The 14,590-nt window shown below is 46.8% G+C and overlaps 1 pseudogene across 1 annotated transcript in view; it reads right to left on the reverse strand.

The window, feature by feature from the left end:
- LOC147477262 (G-type lectin S-receptor-like serine/threonine-protein kinase At2g19130) overlaps positions 1 to 14,088 on the reverse strand; it is a 40,672-nt pseudogene extending 26,584 nt beyond the window's left edge. Inside the window, exons 1-3 of the transcript XR_015209796.1 lie at positions 13,526 to 14,088; positions 9,780 to 9,811; positions 315 to 1,286 (exon numbers count right to left, since the gene is read on the reverse strand). The product of XR_015209796.1 is annotated as a G-type lectin S-receptor-like serine/threonine-protein kinase At2g19130 (transcript). The remainder of the gene's footprint in view (positions 1 to 314; positions 1,287 to 9,779; positions 9,812 to 13,525) is intronic.
- Positions 14,089 to 14,590: the final 502 nt, after the last annotated feature.

Below are 14,590 nucleotides of genomic sequence, written 5' to 3' on the forward strand. Positions count from 1 at the left end.
TAAAGAGTTCAAGAGCATGTAAGTGTGTAATTCTACTAATACAAGACAATACGTCCTGAAAGACAAATTAAATTCACTCGATCATAAATAAGAGCACTCCCTATTCGGACTATTTACCTAGTTACCGACCTTACTGTTGATTTCGGATGAAATTCAAGTCGCATATCTTGATATGAATCTTTAGTGGTCAAATAGGGAGTCCGTGTATTGTTTTCCCATTTTCCACAAAAAGGGAGAATTTATCCACACTATTACGACAACAATACTGGGTTGTTAATGACGAGTTTAGGCGAATTATCACTTATTAATCTCACCTCTAAAACTTGGGACGTCCAAAGCTGCAATCCTGAAGTTGATACTTACTCCAGGTTCGTCGGGGAATAGTTGTTGACTGAACAAATCTCCATCCCAAATTAAACACCAAGCGTTGAAGCATATGCATTGCAGGAGCAGTTGTTCAAGCAAGCTAGTTTGCAGTTTTCAACCGTTTCAATAGACGAAAGATTATTGCTTCCCAAAGGTCTATACCGAACCTTCATAAATCCATTTTCAACCCCACACTGCAAAAATGCTTTCCTTAGACATCCACCCGAATAATCAGCCAAATTCCATTCTTCAGGTGATCGTGGTTTGAAACCATCCAAACACGTACAAATGGGTAAGCCGTCTTTTTTATTGCATATACCGAAAGCACCACAAAAGGCATAGACATCACAGTGTTGTCTTGGTTGATACCAAAACACAGACCAATTTTTCGTATCTGCAGCCCATGAAGATAGCTTGATTTGCCCCGACACATCCAGCACAAATCTAGAAACAATAGTAGTATAAAGACTATAGGTGAAGTAGCTCTCATTCTCATTTTTCGTATAGCTGATATTGTTATAATTAGATCTCATCTCTGGAACAAGTCTGAAATTCTGTCCATTCCAAGGTTCAATAGTCCAATACTTTTTGAGTCAGATTCCTCATTACAACAAGCTGATCTTCATTTGGGTCTAATGCATTTGAAAATAACCCTCTTCCAGGGTCATTTGAATTTTTCCAAGAAGAAAGCGACACTGCTTTCCTTGTTATATTATCATATCTAAGCTTTGCACCTGGCAACCATGTGTCAGTAGGATAATCGAAACTCTGCCAAGAAACAGTAGATGGTCCAACCCCATTTCTCAAAACAATATTTCCATCATCCCCAAGCGCCACTTCAGATGAATTAATGGCTTTTAAGGCCGTATTCGTCGACCATACCACTTGTTTTGTCGAGTTGAACAGAACTAGATTACCATTGTAAAGGTGTGATTGTACTTTCCTTTACATACACAGTTGAAGGGGAACTGGAATGGATTATTGGAGGGACCGAGTTCGGCTAATGAGCGACCTGCATACGTATCTTGCTCTCGGTTCTAAAGGGAGAGAAGAATCAGGTTTGGCGTAGTTCATAGGAGGGGTATTTATAGATGTTGAGAGTGAATCCTCACCCACCACGTGTAAAGTGTATCACAAACGTGGGGTCTCGATTAGGAAGGCATGTGAGAACTGTTTTTATAGGTCTGCTGTGATGATGAGGATTAGTAGTCTGGGCAAGTAGCTTGCGGCAGCAGTCAGTAGCAGGTGGCAGTGATTTGTGCATGTGCACCTTTGTTCATGATTGCTTCTAGGAGGTAAGCTGAGTCACGCTTTAGCCTGGTTCGCGTCTGGTGCGAACTGGTTTGAAGTGTTCTCTTAGCTTGTAGATGCGATCTGGCTCCAGAGGTCGATGAGGTATTTCCACCATGTTGAGTCGTGCACGATATTCACGGAAGAGAGTATCACTCCCCTTACACGCCCCTCTCTCGAGGGTCGCGGATTCGGTTGGGGCGACTGGCCGCGGAGAAGAACGGAAGGTGTGTGTGTGTGAAGCGCGTCAGATGTGGAAATAGCCAACGAGCTGCGGAGAACGATCTGCTATATCGCGTGAGCTGGTGGGCGTAGAAATTTGACACGTGTACGTCACGTGAGAGGATCTGAGCAGTTGCAGGGAAAATGTGCCGGCCTGTTTTTTCAGGATTTGAAAAGACAGGACAGTTTGTTGGAAGTCGTGTGCAGTTAGGGCTAGGGTGTAATCATGATGCGTTGGAAATTGGAGGGGCGGTTGATCAAAGATTACGCTGGCTCTTTGAAGCGTCATTTTGTTGCTTCGCCTTGTAGAAAACACTTCACGAGAGCAACAACCTTCAGGTTAGTTTTCTGCCATTGTTGACCTCCTGTTTCGTGCTTCGTGCTTAGTCTTTGTTCTAGAGTTATTAGGACGTCTGATTAGCCGTTAGTGGCTAGAACTGTTAGGGATAGTGGAGAGATGTCTGACTCAGATGATACGCGATCTCATGAGGTTCGCGAGGTTTCTCTTGGTTGGAATGATGAAGAGGGAGAGAAAGATGAATCGGTGTGTGGGGTTAGCAGGAGTGGTGATGAAGATGAGGCTGTTGAAGAGGGTGGAAGTGGGGAAGATGAGTCCCCGATCTGCTTTGTGGTTCTTTGAAGCTAGTACTCCAGTCATTTGTGAGGAGAGGTCGTCTTCAAGTGGGCTGTCGCCTAGGGCTGTGGACAGACACGCTTTGAGGGCATTTCCCTATTTAAAGAAAAAATATGGGATAACCATAAGCGGTCTGGAGATCCATGGGCTTGATCAGAACGCTCTGGTCTTTAGTGATAGGTACACCCCGCCCAACAATGGGGTTATCGTCTGTGAGGGGCAGCTGAGGGCGTACTTGACGATACCACTCTCGAAGCTGGTTTGTGAGTTCTTGAACCGCTGTGGCAAAGCGCCTGTCCAGTTCGTGGGTAACACGTGGCGGTTGTTCAAGGTGTTCGACATGTTGAACGCCAGCGGTGAATACCGGATTGAAGTCGCTGATATCATTGAGCACTTCTCATTAAAGCGATCTTGGGCGCTTAACTTTAGCTTGCAAACTCGAGCTAAGCTGTCGAGCGTTCTGGATGGTGTGAGTAACGAGTCTTGGGATAAAAGATCATTCTTCGTTAGTTGAAAATTACCGCTTGTGGCCGGTTCGATTAATGGAAAATAAAATATGCGACTTTACTGGTGGGTACCAGTACGCTTTGTGAGGGTATAGATCTTGTGTTGGTTGACCTTGTACTGATATGACTATTTTGTTGTCCGTGCAGATAAGGCCCTCGAAAAGGAGACGAGACGAGAGGTGATTGAGGGCTTTGCTAGGTTGACGCGAGCTGAGAAACGAGCGAAGCTGCCCAAAGTCGCACATTTCTTTGAGGAACGGGGAGGGCGTGCAATTAGGGAGAAAAAGGTAGCACAGAAAACAAGGGCGCAGGGTAAGGTGATAGTTAGGGTGTCAAAGAAGCCTGTGATGGAAAAATGGCAGGGTGATCTAGTGACGAGGGAAGATAGGAACCGAGGCCGTGCAGGGCCTAAGCGACCTGTTGGAGGTGCTGGTTCCTCTGGGGCTGGTTCGGGGAGGGGTGAGGAGGACGCTCCTTACGACCTTGATGACAACATTTTTGAGATTCCTGAGCGGACTTGCTTGCCCAAGAGGAAGGGTACCGATGCTGAGACCTGACCTGCTAAGGTCGCACGGGTGGTGGAGGCCGTGTTTGGGGGTGGTTATGGAGCTGGGGGTTCGGGACGGACCAGGGGGAGGGCATGTTTCGGCTCTCGCGCGCAGGCCGATGCCGGACTTCGTCTTTGGGGAGGAGAGCACGGAGGTCGCTCCAACCAAGGTCGCTGGAGATGCTCCCGGGAAGATGAAGGGGAAGGCTGTGATGAGAGACACTGGCAAAGGTCACTCCAGTGGTTGGAAGGATGAGCTGGAGCGCAACCTGATGTATATAGATGAAGCGACTGGTAAGAAGCGCTATGTGAGGAGGTCAGATTGTAGCTATAAGTCCGCACCGATAGCCGCTTGCTTGCTGGAGGGGATGACGTTGGATGGTGGTAGGAAAGACCTGGATTCGAAGGAGCTGGAGTCGAATCTGAGGGGGATGGGTAAGGCGCTGTGCCTGGTAAGTGCCTTCTGTACTAGGATAGTTTGGTTGAAGTGTGCGTCCTCTTATTGTTTGACTTTAATGTGTGCTATTGTGGGAATTCTTTTAGCTTATTGCTGGGTACCAGAAGCTAAAGACGGCCGCGCAGTTCGCTGAGCTGGAGAAGACTGAGGTGGAGACGCTGAGGGATGAGCTCTCGACTCTTCGGGAAGTGGAGCAGTCTGAAAAGAGAGAACTGGACGCTTTAAGGCCGCAGATCATTTCTTTGACTCTAGAGAGGACGACTGCTGTGACCGAGTCCGTGGAGCTGAAGCACGAGGTGGAGGTATTGAAAGGGAAGTTGGCTGCAGCGAACACCTATGCTGAAAGGTGTAAAGTTGCCACGTTGCAAGCGAAGGATGCCTATCTTTCCATCCATGATGAGGTAGAAGATCTGGAGAGGAAGTATGAGGATCTGCAAGAGGAACGAGGTCGTGTAGCTTCGGGAGAACGCGGGGATGTGGCTCTCGAAGATGTTCGTACCGTTCCTGCTGTCGTGCTTCCTCTTGTGGCTGGTGTGGTGAGTGAGCCGCCTCAGGGTTCTGGCGATCTGGATGCAACCGTAGCTGAGGTAGTTGTAGCGTCTGCTGGTGATCTGAGCTCTTCCCAAATGTTGGATGCCCTTCTTTATGAAAACTTCTGATAATGTTGCTTGAGAAACTGTTTGCGTCCGTGTTTGTACTCAGCCTCAGGCTTAAAACAATAGAACTGGTTTCCTGGGGTAACCTGGGCAGTTCGCTTTTCATCTTTGCTTGTGATTATGTTGAATATTGGCTAACTGAGTTGGATTTCCTGAGTATCCTCAGCAACTCGGTTAATCGGTGAACTGAGGTTTCCCTGATGTCGACAGTTCGTTTATATTCGTTATATTCATGAACGGAAAATAGGTTGCTTTGCTTTGTTCGAGTAGGATTGTGTATGATATATGTGATTGTAATATGTAAGCATGTGTGTGTTGTTGTGATTTGTTGTTTGCGTTCAGGCGCTGTAGTTCGCTCAGCTCTTTGAGGACACAAGGGCGTTCTCTACCATGGAGCTGCTTGGCTTCAAAGGCGAAGGCGTAACGCGGTAGGAATATGGGCGGTCGGGAGATATGACATGATGGCTGCCCGGTAGGCTGCCGTTTGGCGTCTCGATGCCATCATGACCTGTCTTGGGAAGAGACGTTACTTGAGCATAAATAGGAGTTGTTTTGCTCTTCCTGTTGTTGCAGCTTCTCTTCTCTCGACTCCGCTTTGTTTGCTTTGCCAGTTTACTCAGGTATGTTTGGCTTCTCTGTTTGGTCTTTCATCTTTTTGAAAAGAAGATTGTTGCTGATCTGTCTAACCAGCGTCTTGTCGTTTTCTGTGTGTAGGTTTTATTATGGCCAGGTGCCGTGAGTATGTTAGGGGAGAGGGGATCTGATAATGGAGGAGATGGAGTTCCGTCCGCATGTGCATGGGGATCGTGGAAAAAGAAAAGTTGTAGCGTCAGGGGCCAAGAAGAGCAAGCGACCCAGGAGTTCGGGTCGCTCGACTGGCGGCATTGTCTTCAGGTCGCCTCGGCCGGTGGATGATACCTATTAGGCTGCTGAGGGAGGTGACGACCTGGGGCAAGGTCGTCGCTGGTGAGAGTTCGCCCCCTCGTATCGGGGATGTGGGGAGCGAATTCTACTACATGGGTAGGACGGGCAAGAAGCGTGCTATCAAGCACTCTGATTGCATCTTTCACTCGGCGCCCATAGCGACTAGTCTTTTGAAAGGGATCGTGTTGGATGGTGACAGAGCTGAGGTGGAGGATGAAGATATGGAGACACTGTTGGGGACCATGGACATGGCTACTTGTTTGGTGAGTGTTTATTTGCTAGCTTTTGCGCTCTGTTTCATAACTGATCTTGATGTTGTGCTTGTAGTTTCTGGCGGGGTACGACATAAGTTGAAGAACCATTTGTCGGCAAAGACGCCGATATCGACATCAACTCCCCGAAGAGCTAGGGTGTATGCGAGCTGCGAGGGGCGTTGACAAGAAGAAGCTGGAAACAATGACTAACAAGTATCGTGCTGCTGCTGATGAGAACGCTAGGCTTGTTGCCGCGATGACTGCTCTGCAGGGGGAGCTAGCTGAAGTCACTAAGTATGCCAAGCAATGCCAGGGAGTTGCGCGCCAAGCGCAAGATGCGTATACCACGGCCTGTATCGAATATGCCGAACTGGATGAGAAACATTGCCAGTTGAAAAAGGCACATGGGGATCAGGGTACGGGTATGCGTGTTGTGCTGCTACGGGCTGCAAGGCAAGCTCCCTCGACCAGTACTGCTCCACAGGACAAACATGTGGTGGCTGCTTCTTGATGGTGATTTCTCTTCTTATTTTTGAAAATATGTTGAAATTTGATGATTGTTGTGTATGTTCTTCGCCCCTATGAGGGTTAAACAATAGAGCTGTGTTTTCAGGTTTGCCTGAGCAGTTCGCCTTTGTTGATACATAGAACTGGTTTCCACGAAAGTGGCAGTTCGTTAATTTGTTGCGACTTTTGCAAAGGACCGATCTGGATTTTCTGGGTAGACCCAGCAGATCGGTGGATTGCGAACTGGTTTTCTGGCATTGGCCAGGCAATTCGATTGGAAGATGTACATGGAGTGCCTGCTTTTGTTTGACTTCTTGTAGTTATTATTCTGTTTATGATGTTTTTGATGTTGAGTTTTGTATGATGAGCGTGTTAGCTTAGGAGAGCGTATTGCTCACTGGACACGTTTTCGCTAGGTCGATCGTAGGAGTATAGGTCTTCAACTTAGCGAGATTTGGAGAAGCTATGAGCCTGTAAGCTCCTCGAGAGCGCTCGCCTGTGGTGGAGTTTAATTTAGCCTCGGAAGGCGCATCGCTTCATCGAGGCGTTCTCGCGGAGCTGATCCTAGTGGTATAGGTCCTCAACTTAGCGAGATTTGGAGAGGCTATGAGCCTGCAAGCTCCTAAGAGCGTTCTGCTCGTGGAGAGTGAATTTAGCCTCGGAAGGCGTACTGCTCACTGAGAGCATTCTCGCGGAGCTGATCCTAGTGGTATAGGTCCTCAACTTAGCGAGATTTGGAGAGGCTATGAGCCTGTAAGCTCTTGAGAGCGTTCTGCTCATGGAGAGCGAATTTAACCTCGGAAGGCGTACTGGTGGTGCACCTGGTGCCAGTGCAGCTTTGTTTGTAGATGTACTTGAACAGAGTGTCTGACCATACAAATATAACTAAACTACCCGAATTGACAAAGATTTAAAAAACACGACTGTGTACAAGACTGAATCTTTATTGGTAAAATCTCTTTAACAAATACATGTTCCAGGGGCGTGGTAGTGGTTTCCCTTTTTGCGTCTTGATCCAGTAAGCTCCATTGCTAACAACTCGGTCTACTATGTACGGTCCTTCCCATGTGGCTGCTAGTTTGGAGTCATCCTGAGTCTTTTTCAGAACTAGATCACCAGGTTGAAAGGATCTAGGAAGTGCTCGTTTGTGGTAGGACCTCTTTAGAATCTGTTGATACGATGCCACTCTGATAGTTGCCAGGTCGCGTCGTTCCTCCAGCAAATTGACTTCTCGGGCTAGGACTGAGTCATTGTGTCTGGACTCGACAAGCTCAGATCGCGTGGTTTTGATTGTCAGTTCGGTGGGAATAACAGCTTCTGTGCCGTAACATAGGGAGAATGGTGACTCGCCAGTGCTGGAGCGAGCTGTAGTGCGATGGGCCCACAGAATGTTCTCTAGCTGGTTTGGCCATTGGCTCTTATTCTTTTCAATCTTTTTCTTCAAGTTTTCTAAGATTGCTTTGTTGCTGGCTTCTGCTTGGCCATTGCTCTGAGCGTACTGGGGAGTGGAGAATGCGTGGACTATCTTCCACTTGGCTAGAAACTCTTTTACTGTTTTGCCCCTAAACTAGGAACCGTTGTCCATCACCAGAGTGTGTGGCAAACCGAATCTGGTGATAATGTGAGTCCAGATGAAGTTTCTGACATGTGACTCTTTGACATGTGCTAACGGAATTGCTTCGACCCATTTAGTGAAGTAATCGGTTGTAACTAAGACGAAGCGAAATCCGGTGCTTTTCTGTGGGATGAAGGGTCCCATGATGTCCATACCCCACATGTGAAATGGCCAAGGGCTCGCAATGCTGATCAGCTCGTGAGCTGGTTGGATGATGTTATGGCCGAAGGTTTGGCACTTGAGGCACTTGAGGACATAAGTTTTGGCGTCTATCTGCATGCGAGGCCAAAAGTATCCTTGGGAGATCGCTTTATGGGCTAAAGAGCGACCGCCAGCATGGTTGCCACATTCTTCATGAATTTCTACAAAAATTAACTGACCTTATTCTGGGCTTATGCACCTCAAAAGAGGTCCACCAGCAGATTTGCGAAATAATATGTTATTAACTAAGCAATAATGATGAGCCATGTATGGGATCTGTCTGGCCTTGGCACGCTCTTCTGGGAGTGTACCGTGCTGAAGGTACTCTAGGACGGGTTGCATTAATGTCTGCCTCATCTGAGGCTCAGATAGCAGACATAGGTCGCTGATTTCTAAGACATAGTCCTCTTGGTATGCAGGTCGGTCGACTACTTCAATCAACAATTGTCACGGGGCACAGCTCGGTGCTTGAGTGGCCAAATAAGCTAAACTGTCTGCGTGACGGTTCTCATCACGCAGAAAGTGGTGTATGGTGGCCCTCTTGAAAGAAGGGAGCAACTGATTAACAATCTGAAGGTACTTAGAAAGGTTACCTTCATGGGTACTGTACTCTTTAGCAATCTGGCGAACTACCAGTTACGAGTTACTAAAGACCTGTAAATTCTGTGCCCCGAGTTGCAGCGCCATTCGGAGCCCCATGATTAATGCCTCGTACTCCGCCTCATTGTTAGATGTCGCAAAATCGATGCGAACTGACTTCTCTACCATCGCTCCATCCGACGACCTTAAGACAACTCCTATTCCGCTCCCTCCAGGGTTGCTAGAGCCATCTACAGAGAGAGACCAGATGGTCTTGTCGTTCTGCTTTGATGGTAAGATGTCCGGTTCTGGTTCCTAATGTAGGTCGTCGACAGGGAAGTCTACGAGGAAATCTGCGATTACCTACCCTTTCTGTGAGGTGCGTGGGACGAACTCGATATGGTGCTCCCCGAGTTCTTCAGCCCATACAGCCATGCGAGTTGTCTTGTTCTCTTTATGAAGAATCTTCTTCAACGGGAGGTCGGTGAGTACTTTGATTGGGTGCACTTGAAAATAAGGCCTGAACTTTCGTGCGGAGTATAATAATGCGAGTACTGCTCTTTTGATGTAAGAGTAGTTCTTCTCGGCTGGAGTTAGCGTCTTGCTTGTGAAGTAGACAGGCTTCTCAGAGTTGTTATCTTCTTTGAAGAGTATTGAACTGATGGCAAAGTCTGATATTGCGAGATAAAGCCCCCGCGTTTCACCATCTGTTGGTTTAGCTAGGACAAGGGGTGTTGTGAGATACTCTTTGAGGGTGGAGAACGCTTGGTGACATTGATCATTCCAGGAGAACTGCTCGCCTTTTTTGAGAAGTTGTAGGAATGGTCGGCACTTGTCTGATGCTCTGGATATGAATCGGTTAAGTGCAGCAACCATGCCTGATAGCTTTTGTATCTGCTTCTTTGTCTGCGGGTCGGGCATATCCAAGAATGCCCAAATTTGATCTGGGTTAGCTTTGATCCCGCGCTGTGAGACCTGGTAGCCCAGGAATTTGTCGGAGGATGCTCCAAAAGGCATTTTTCTGGGTTCAGCTTCATGCGAGTTTGGCGTAACCTAGAGAACGCTTGCTCAAGGTGAGTGAGGTGGTCACCTGCTTTCTTGCTTTTGACGACCATGTCATCGATATAGACTTCTATGGTATCTCCTAACATGTCCTGGAACATGTTAGTTACCATCCGTTGATACGTCGCTCCAGCGTTCTTACGGCCGAACGGAAGGACGTTGTAGCAGTAAACTCCCTGTTCTGTAATGAAGGACGTCTTCTCTTGATCTTCCTCAGCGAGTGGTATTTGGTTGTATCCGCTATAGGCGTCCATGAAGGAGAAGAGCTCGTGGCCGCAGGTCTGGTCCACAAGTCGGTCGATCTTTGGTAATGGGAAGCTGTCTTTGGGTGTTTCTTGGTTGACATTGGTGAAGTCAACGCAAAGGTGGACCGTGCCATTCTTTTTTGGAACTGCCACTATGTTAGCGATCCAATATGGGTAGTCGACCTTTCGGATGAAACCAACTTGCTTGAGCTTGTCGACCTCGTCATTGATTGCTTTTTGAAAACGTAGTGATAGTCTCCTAGGTCAGCTGTCGAACTGGTCGAGCACTGGGATTGACATTTAATCTATGGCATGCAATGCTAGGATCTATACCCGACACATCAATATACGACCAATCAAAAACATATTTATTCATAGATAAAAAGTTTACAACCTGGGCTTTGAGCGTGGGGTCGAGGTTAGCTCCTATATAAATGAATTTAGGATCATCTTCTGTTCCGAGGTTCACCTTCTCTCTTTCTTTGGCTTGTACTGTGGCATGTGGTGTGTGAACGTCCGGTGGGGGACTGTCCTCGCTTGTTGTTTTGTCGGTCTGCAGAGTGAGGGGAATTGCTACAGGAGTCGGAGCGTCTTACGCGGGTTCGCGACAACGTGGTCGGGGATGACTTCGTGGTCATGACAATGCTGGTCGGAGTCCTTGCTTGATTGCCGGTTATGCGGGGGCGATGATGGGCGGCCTCGCTGGTTACGAACCGGTGGGGCAGTGAATGCAGGGGCGACCTCTGGGGTCTTGATGATTGATTCACTAACTGCCCTATTGCCTGTCGGGATCTGTACAGATGTATAGACCCTCTTGCTGGAGCCCCCAGCGATCTGAGTTGATGTGTTGCCTCTGACCTCAGCGACCAAGTCTTTGGCCATGGTATAGCTGGTGGGCTCGTTTCTTATGCTGATAGGGGGTTCAGCTGTTTTGCTCGCTGAAAGAATTTGGTTGCAATGATAGGCCTCGAGCTGGTTGCTGCGGAGCTCCATCATGCCCCTGGGGCCTGGAAAGCGAATGACTTGATGCAGTGTAGACGGTACGACCTGCATTTGGTGAATCCAACGCCGTCTTAGGATGGCGTTGTAGGATGACTTGATGTCTAAGACGCTGAAACGCGTATTGAAGCCGACTTTATCCTCTCGTGATCCCACTGATACGGGGAGTATGATATCACCGATTGGGTCGGCTCTGGAGCCGTTGAACCCATAAAGAGGAGCAATAGGATCTATGAAGACTGACCTGGGTAGGTTAATTTCCTGAATTGTGTGGTAGAATAATATGTCGCATGAGCTGCCAGGGTCTATCAGGACGCGCTTAACTATCCAGTCGCTGATCTTGACATTGACGACGTGCGCGTCGTTATGAGGGAGGTAGACTTTGTTGAGGTCGGCCTCCGTGAATGTGATATCCCCTGATTGGCGACCTGAACTTCGTGGGGCGTGTGATGCTTGTGAGGAAAAATGATAAACTTCCTGAAAGGCGCCCACACACCTGCGTTTCTCTCTGGATGAAGTAACAGAATCATCTGGGAATGTGATCATATGGATGGTTCTGCCGTTGTCGCAATCTGCCGAGTGTTGGCGTCGCTCATGACGAGAACGGTCTATGGGACGTCCTCTGCTCAGGGAGCGAGCTTGAACCCGTTGGCGTTCCTGGCGAGGAGGAGACCTGCTGCGTACTCGGCGAGCCATGAGTTTATGGCGTAGGTCACCGTCGGCGATATTGGTGTACTGTTTGATCTGTCCCGATTCGATGAGGTCCTGGAGATAGTGCTTGAGCCCCCAGCAGGTGTCGGTCTTGTGACATTTCGCTTTGTGGAATGCACAGTATGGTTTGTCAGGTCAATCAACTGGTTGCCTTACGTCAGGTCGGAAATACGAAGCTCGCTTGATCTTTTCTAATATGTAACTGGGAGAGCGTGTCAAGACAGCGAACTCTCTGTTGTTATCCGAACACTTTCCTAACTTGGGTGCTTGTGACCTGGGTCGCTTTTTTGTAGGTGGAGTGTCGCCAGAATTCGCCGCGACTTCTTGGTCGTCTGATAGACCGTGGTGTTGCAACCCTTCTTGCTTCTTAATATACTTGTCGACTCGAGCGTATAGCTTAGACAGGGTGTGGGCGCGACCTTATCAGTGATCTAGAGAGGTCTATGTTCCTAACTCGACAAGCGTTGGAGAACACTAGTGTGGCGAAAGATTCTTTGAGGCCACTCTCCATGCATAATAGTTCAGCTTTGAAGCAACCTAAGAACTGGCGGATAGTCTCGTCCTCTCCGAATGATAGCTGGAAGAGTGAATCCAGATCTGCTTTTTTACGTTTGTTGTGCACGTATTGACTGGTGAACAGATCCATGAGCTGCTCAAAGGTCTTGATCGAGTCTGACTTGAGTGAAAAGAACCAGTCGAGTGCGCCATCTTTGAGACTGGCAGGAAAAAGATGACAGTGAAGATGGTCGAACTCCAGGGAGCTGTAAAGGGCGAGGCTTTGAATGTAGCGGGCTACATGCTAACCGGGACATGTGCTGCCATCGTACATCGGGAAGCGTGGCTGAACAAAATCTTGAGGAGATGGTTTACTGAGTACCTCTGTGGTGAACGGGGAAGTGTGGTATGTCTTCAGCATTTTCTGAACGATCTGTGTTGCGTCTTTTTGTACTGCGCTCTGGTCGATCATTTGCGACAACTCGTTGATCTGTTGATTAACTTCATTAATGCCATTCTCAGCGACGTGACCAGCTGGCTGTTGTTGTTGGGCATCTACTTGTGCACGTAGAGCAACATTTTCTTGCCTGAGCAAGGAAATGCTCTCGTTTGTTAAGCCTAGCTGGTTTGCGAGGCTTTGAACTTGAGCTTCGAGGCTTGCCATGCTTCGTGGGCTTGAGAATCGTTGGTTTTTAAGTTTTTGAGTTGTGTGACCGTGGTTTCTCAAGTAATCGAGACCACAGACGGCACCAATGTAAAGGTGTGATTGTGCTTTCCTTTACATACACAGTTGAAGGGGAACTGGAATGGATTATTGGAGGGACCGAGTTCGGCTAATGAGCGAACTGTCTACGTATCTTGCTCTCGGTTCTGAAGGGAGAGAAGAATCAGGTCTGGCGTAGTTCATAGGAGGGGTATTTATAGATGTTGAGAGTGAATCCTCACCCACCACGTATAAAGTGTATCACAAACGTGGGGTCTCGATTAGGAAGGCATGTGAGAACCGCTTTTTATAGGTCCTCTTTGTGATGATGAGGATTAGTAGTCCGGGGGCAAGTGGCTTTGCAGCAGTGATCGAGCAGGTGGTGGATTTGTACATGTGCACCTTGTTCATGATTGCTTCTAGGAGGTAAGCTGAGTCACGCTTTAGCCTGGTTCGCGTCTGGTGCGAACTGGTTTGAAGCGTTCTCTTAGCTTGTAGATGCGATCTGGCTCCAGATGTTGGTGAGGTATTTCCACCATGTTGAGTGCGTGCTTGATATTCCTGAAGGAGAGTATCACTCCCTTATAACCATATTCTAAGAGCTTTAATTCTGAGGAAGTTGGGTCAGTAAGGGGAGTATCTCTATTGGCAACCCAAACAACAGTTTTTGTAGGAATGTTCATATACCATATTCCTATGTAGTAATTAAGCGAAGTACCAGGTGTGAAGAAACCAAGTTCGAATTTACCGCCTTTAGATATCAGAGTTTGATTTGAAGTGAGTGATTGACCCGAAGAAATGTTATCAACTGCAAAGCAGAGATGAGTTTGTGTAGATGAGAAGAAGAACATAACTGAAAAAAAAACAACCATGTTTGGGTGTTTGATTTCATCTCTTCTCAGAGAAGTTGTTTGACACATAACAAATTCATTTTCTATTTTCAGCAAATTAGTCTTTATGAAGAACAACCAACCACATATGTTTCCAAGTCATAGTAAGTTTTGTGATTAATGAGACTTAAAAATTTCAAACTACCTTCAGTACTGCAAACCTTTAAGCTTTGATGTTCTTATTACTGTGGTCTGGGGAAGTACTACTCGATGAGCTAAATATACCTAGTATAACGGCTGATCAAAGTCGTTGGTGAATGAATAATCAGAGAACGGGCCCGACAATATTGAGTTTTAATTTTGGTTTTAGTTATGGTCCGCATCTTTACGCATCTTTATCTTAGATATATATTATTGGGACGGGTTTTAGGGACATATTTTATCTTGACACGTAAACAAACTCAAAATCTTTAGGATATTTATAAGTTTTGGATTAGGCTAATTTTTTTTTTGTAGATATAATTTTCTAACTATTCTAAACATTGTCACAAATAATCAAAAAATCAAAAAATTCCAAACTTTCCAAATATAGTTAACAATTTACAAAATTTGGCTAATTGTAGACTGTTCATTTTCACCATTTTTTATACTATATTTAGCAATTTTAGAAATTTTTGATTTTTTTGATTATTTGTGACAATGTTTAGAATAGTTATGAGATTATATCTACAAAAAATTAGCCTAACCCAAAATTTATAAATGTCCTGATGATTTTGAGTTTTTTTTT

This window comes from Coptis chinensis, chromosome 9, assembly GCF_015680905.1.
Source record: "Coptis chinensis isolate HL-2020 chromosome 9, ASM1568090v1, whole genome shotgun sequence".
Lineage (NCBI taxonomy): Eukaryota > Viridiplantae > Streptophyta > Magnoliopsida > Ranunculales > Ranunculaceae > Coptis > Coptis chinensis.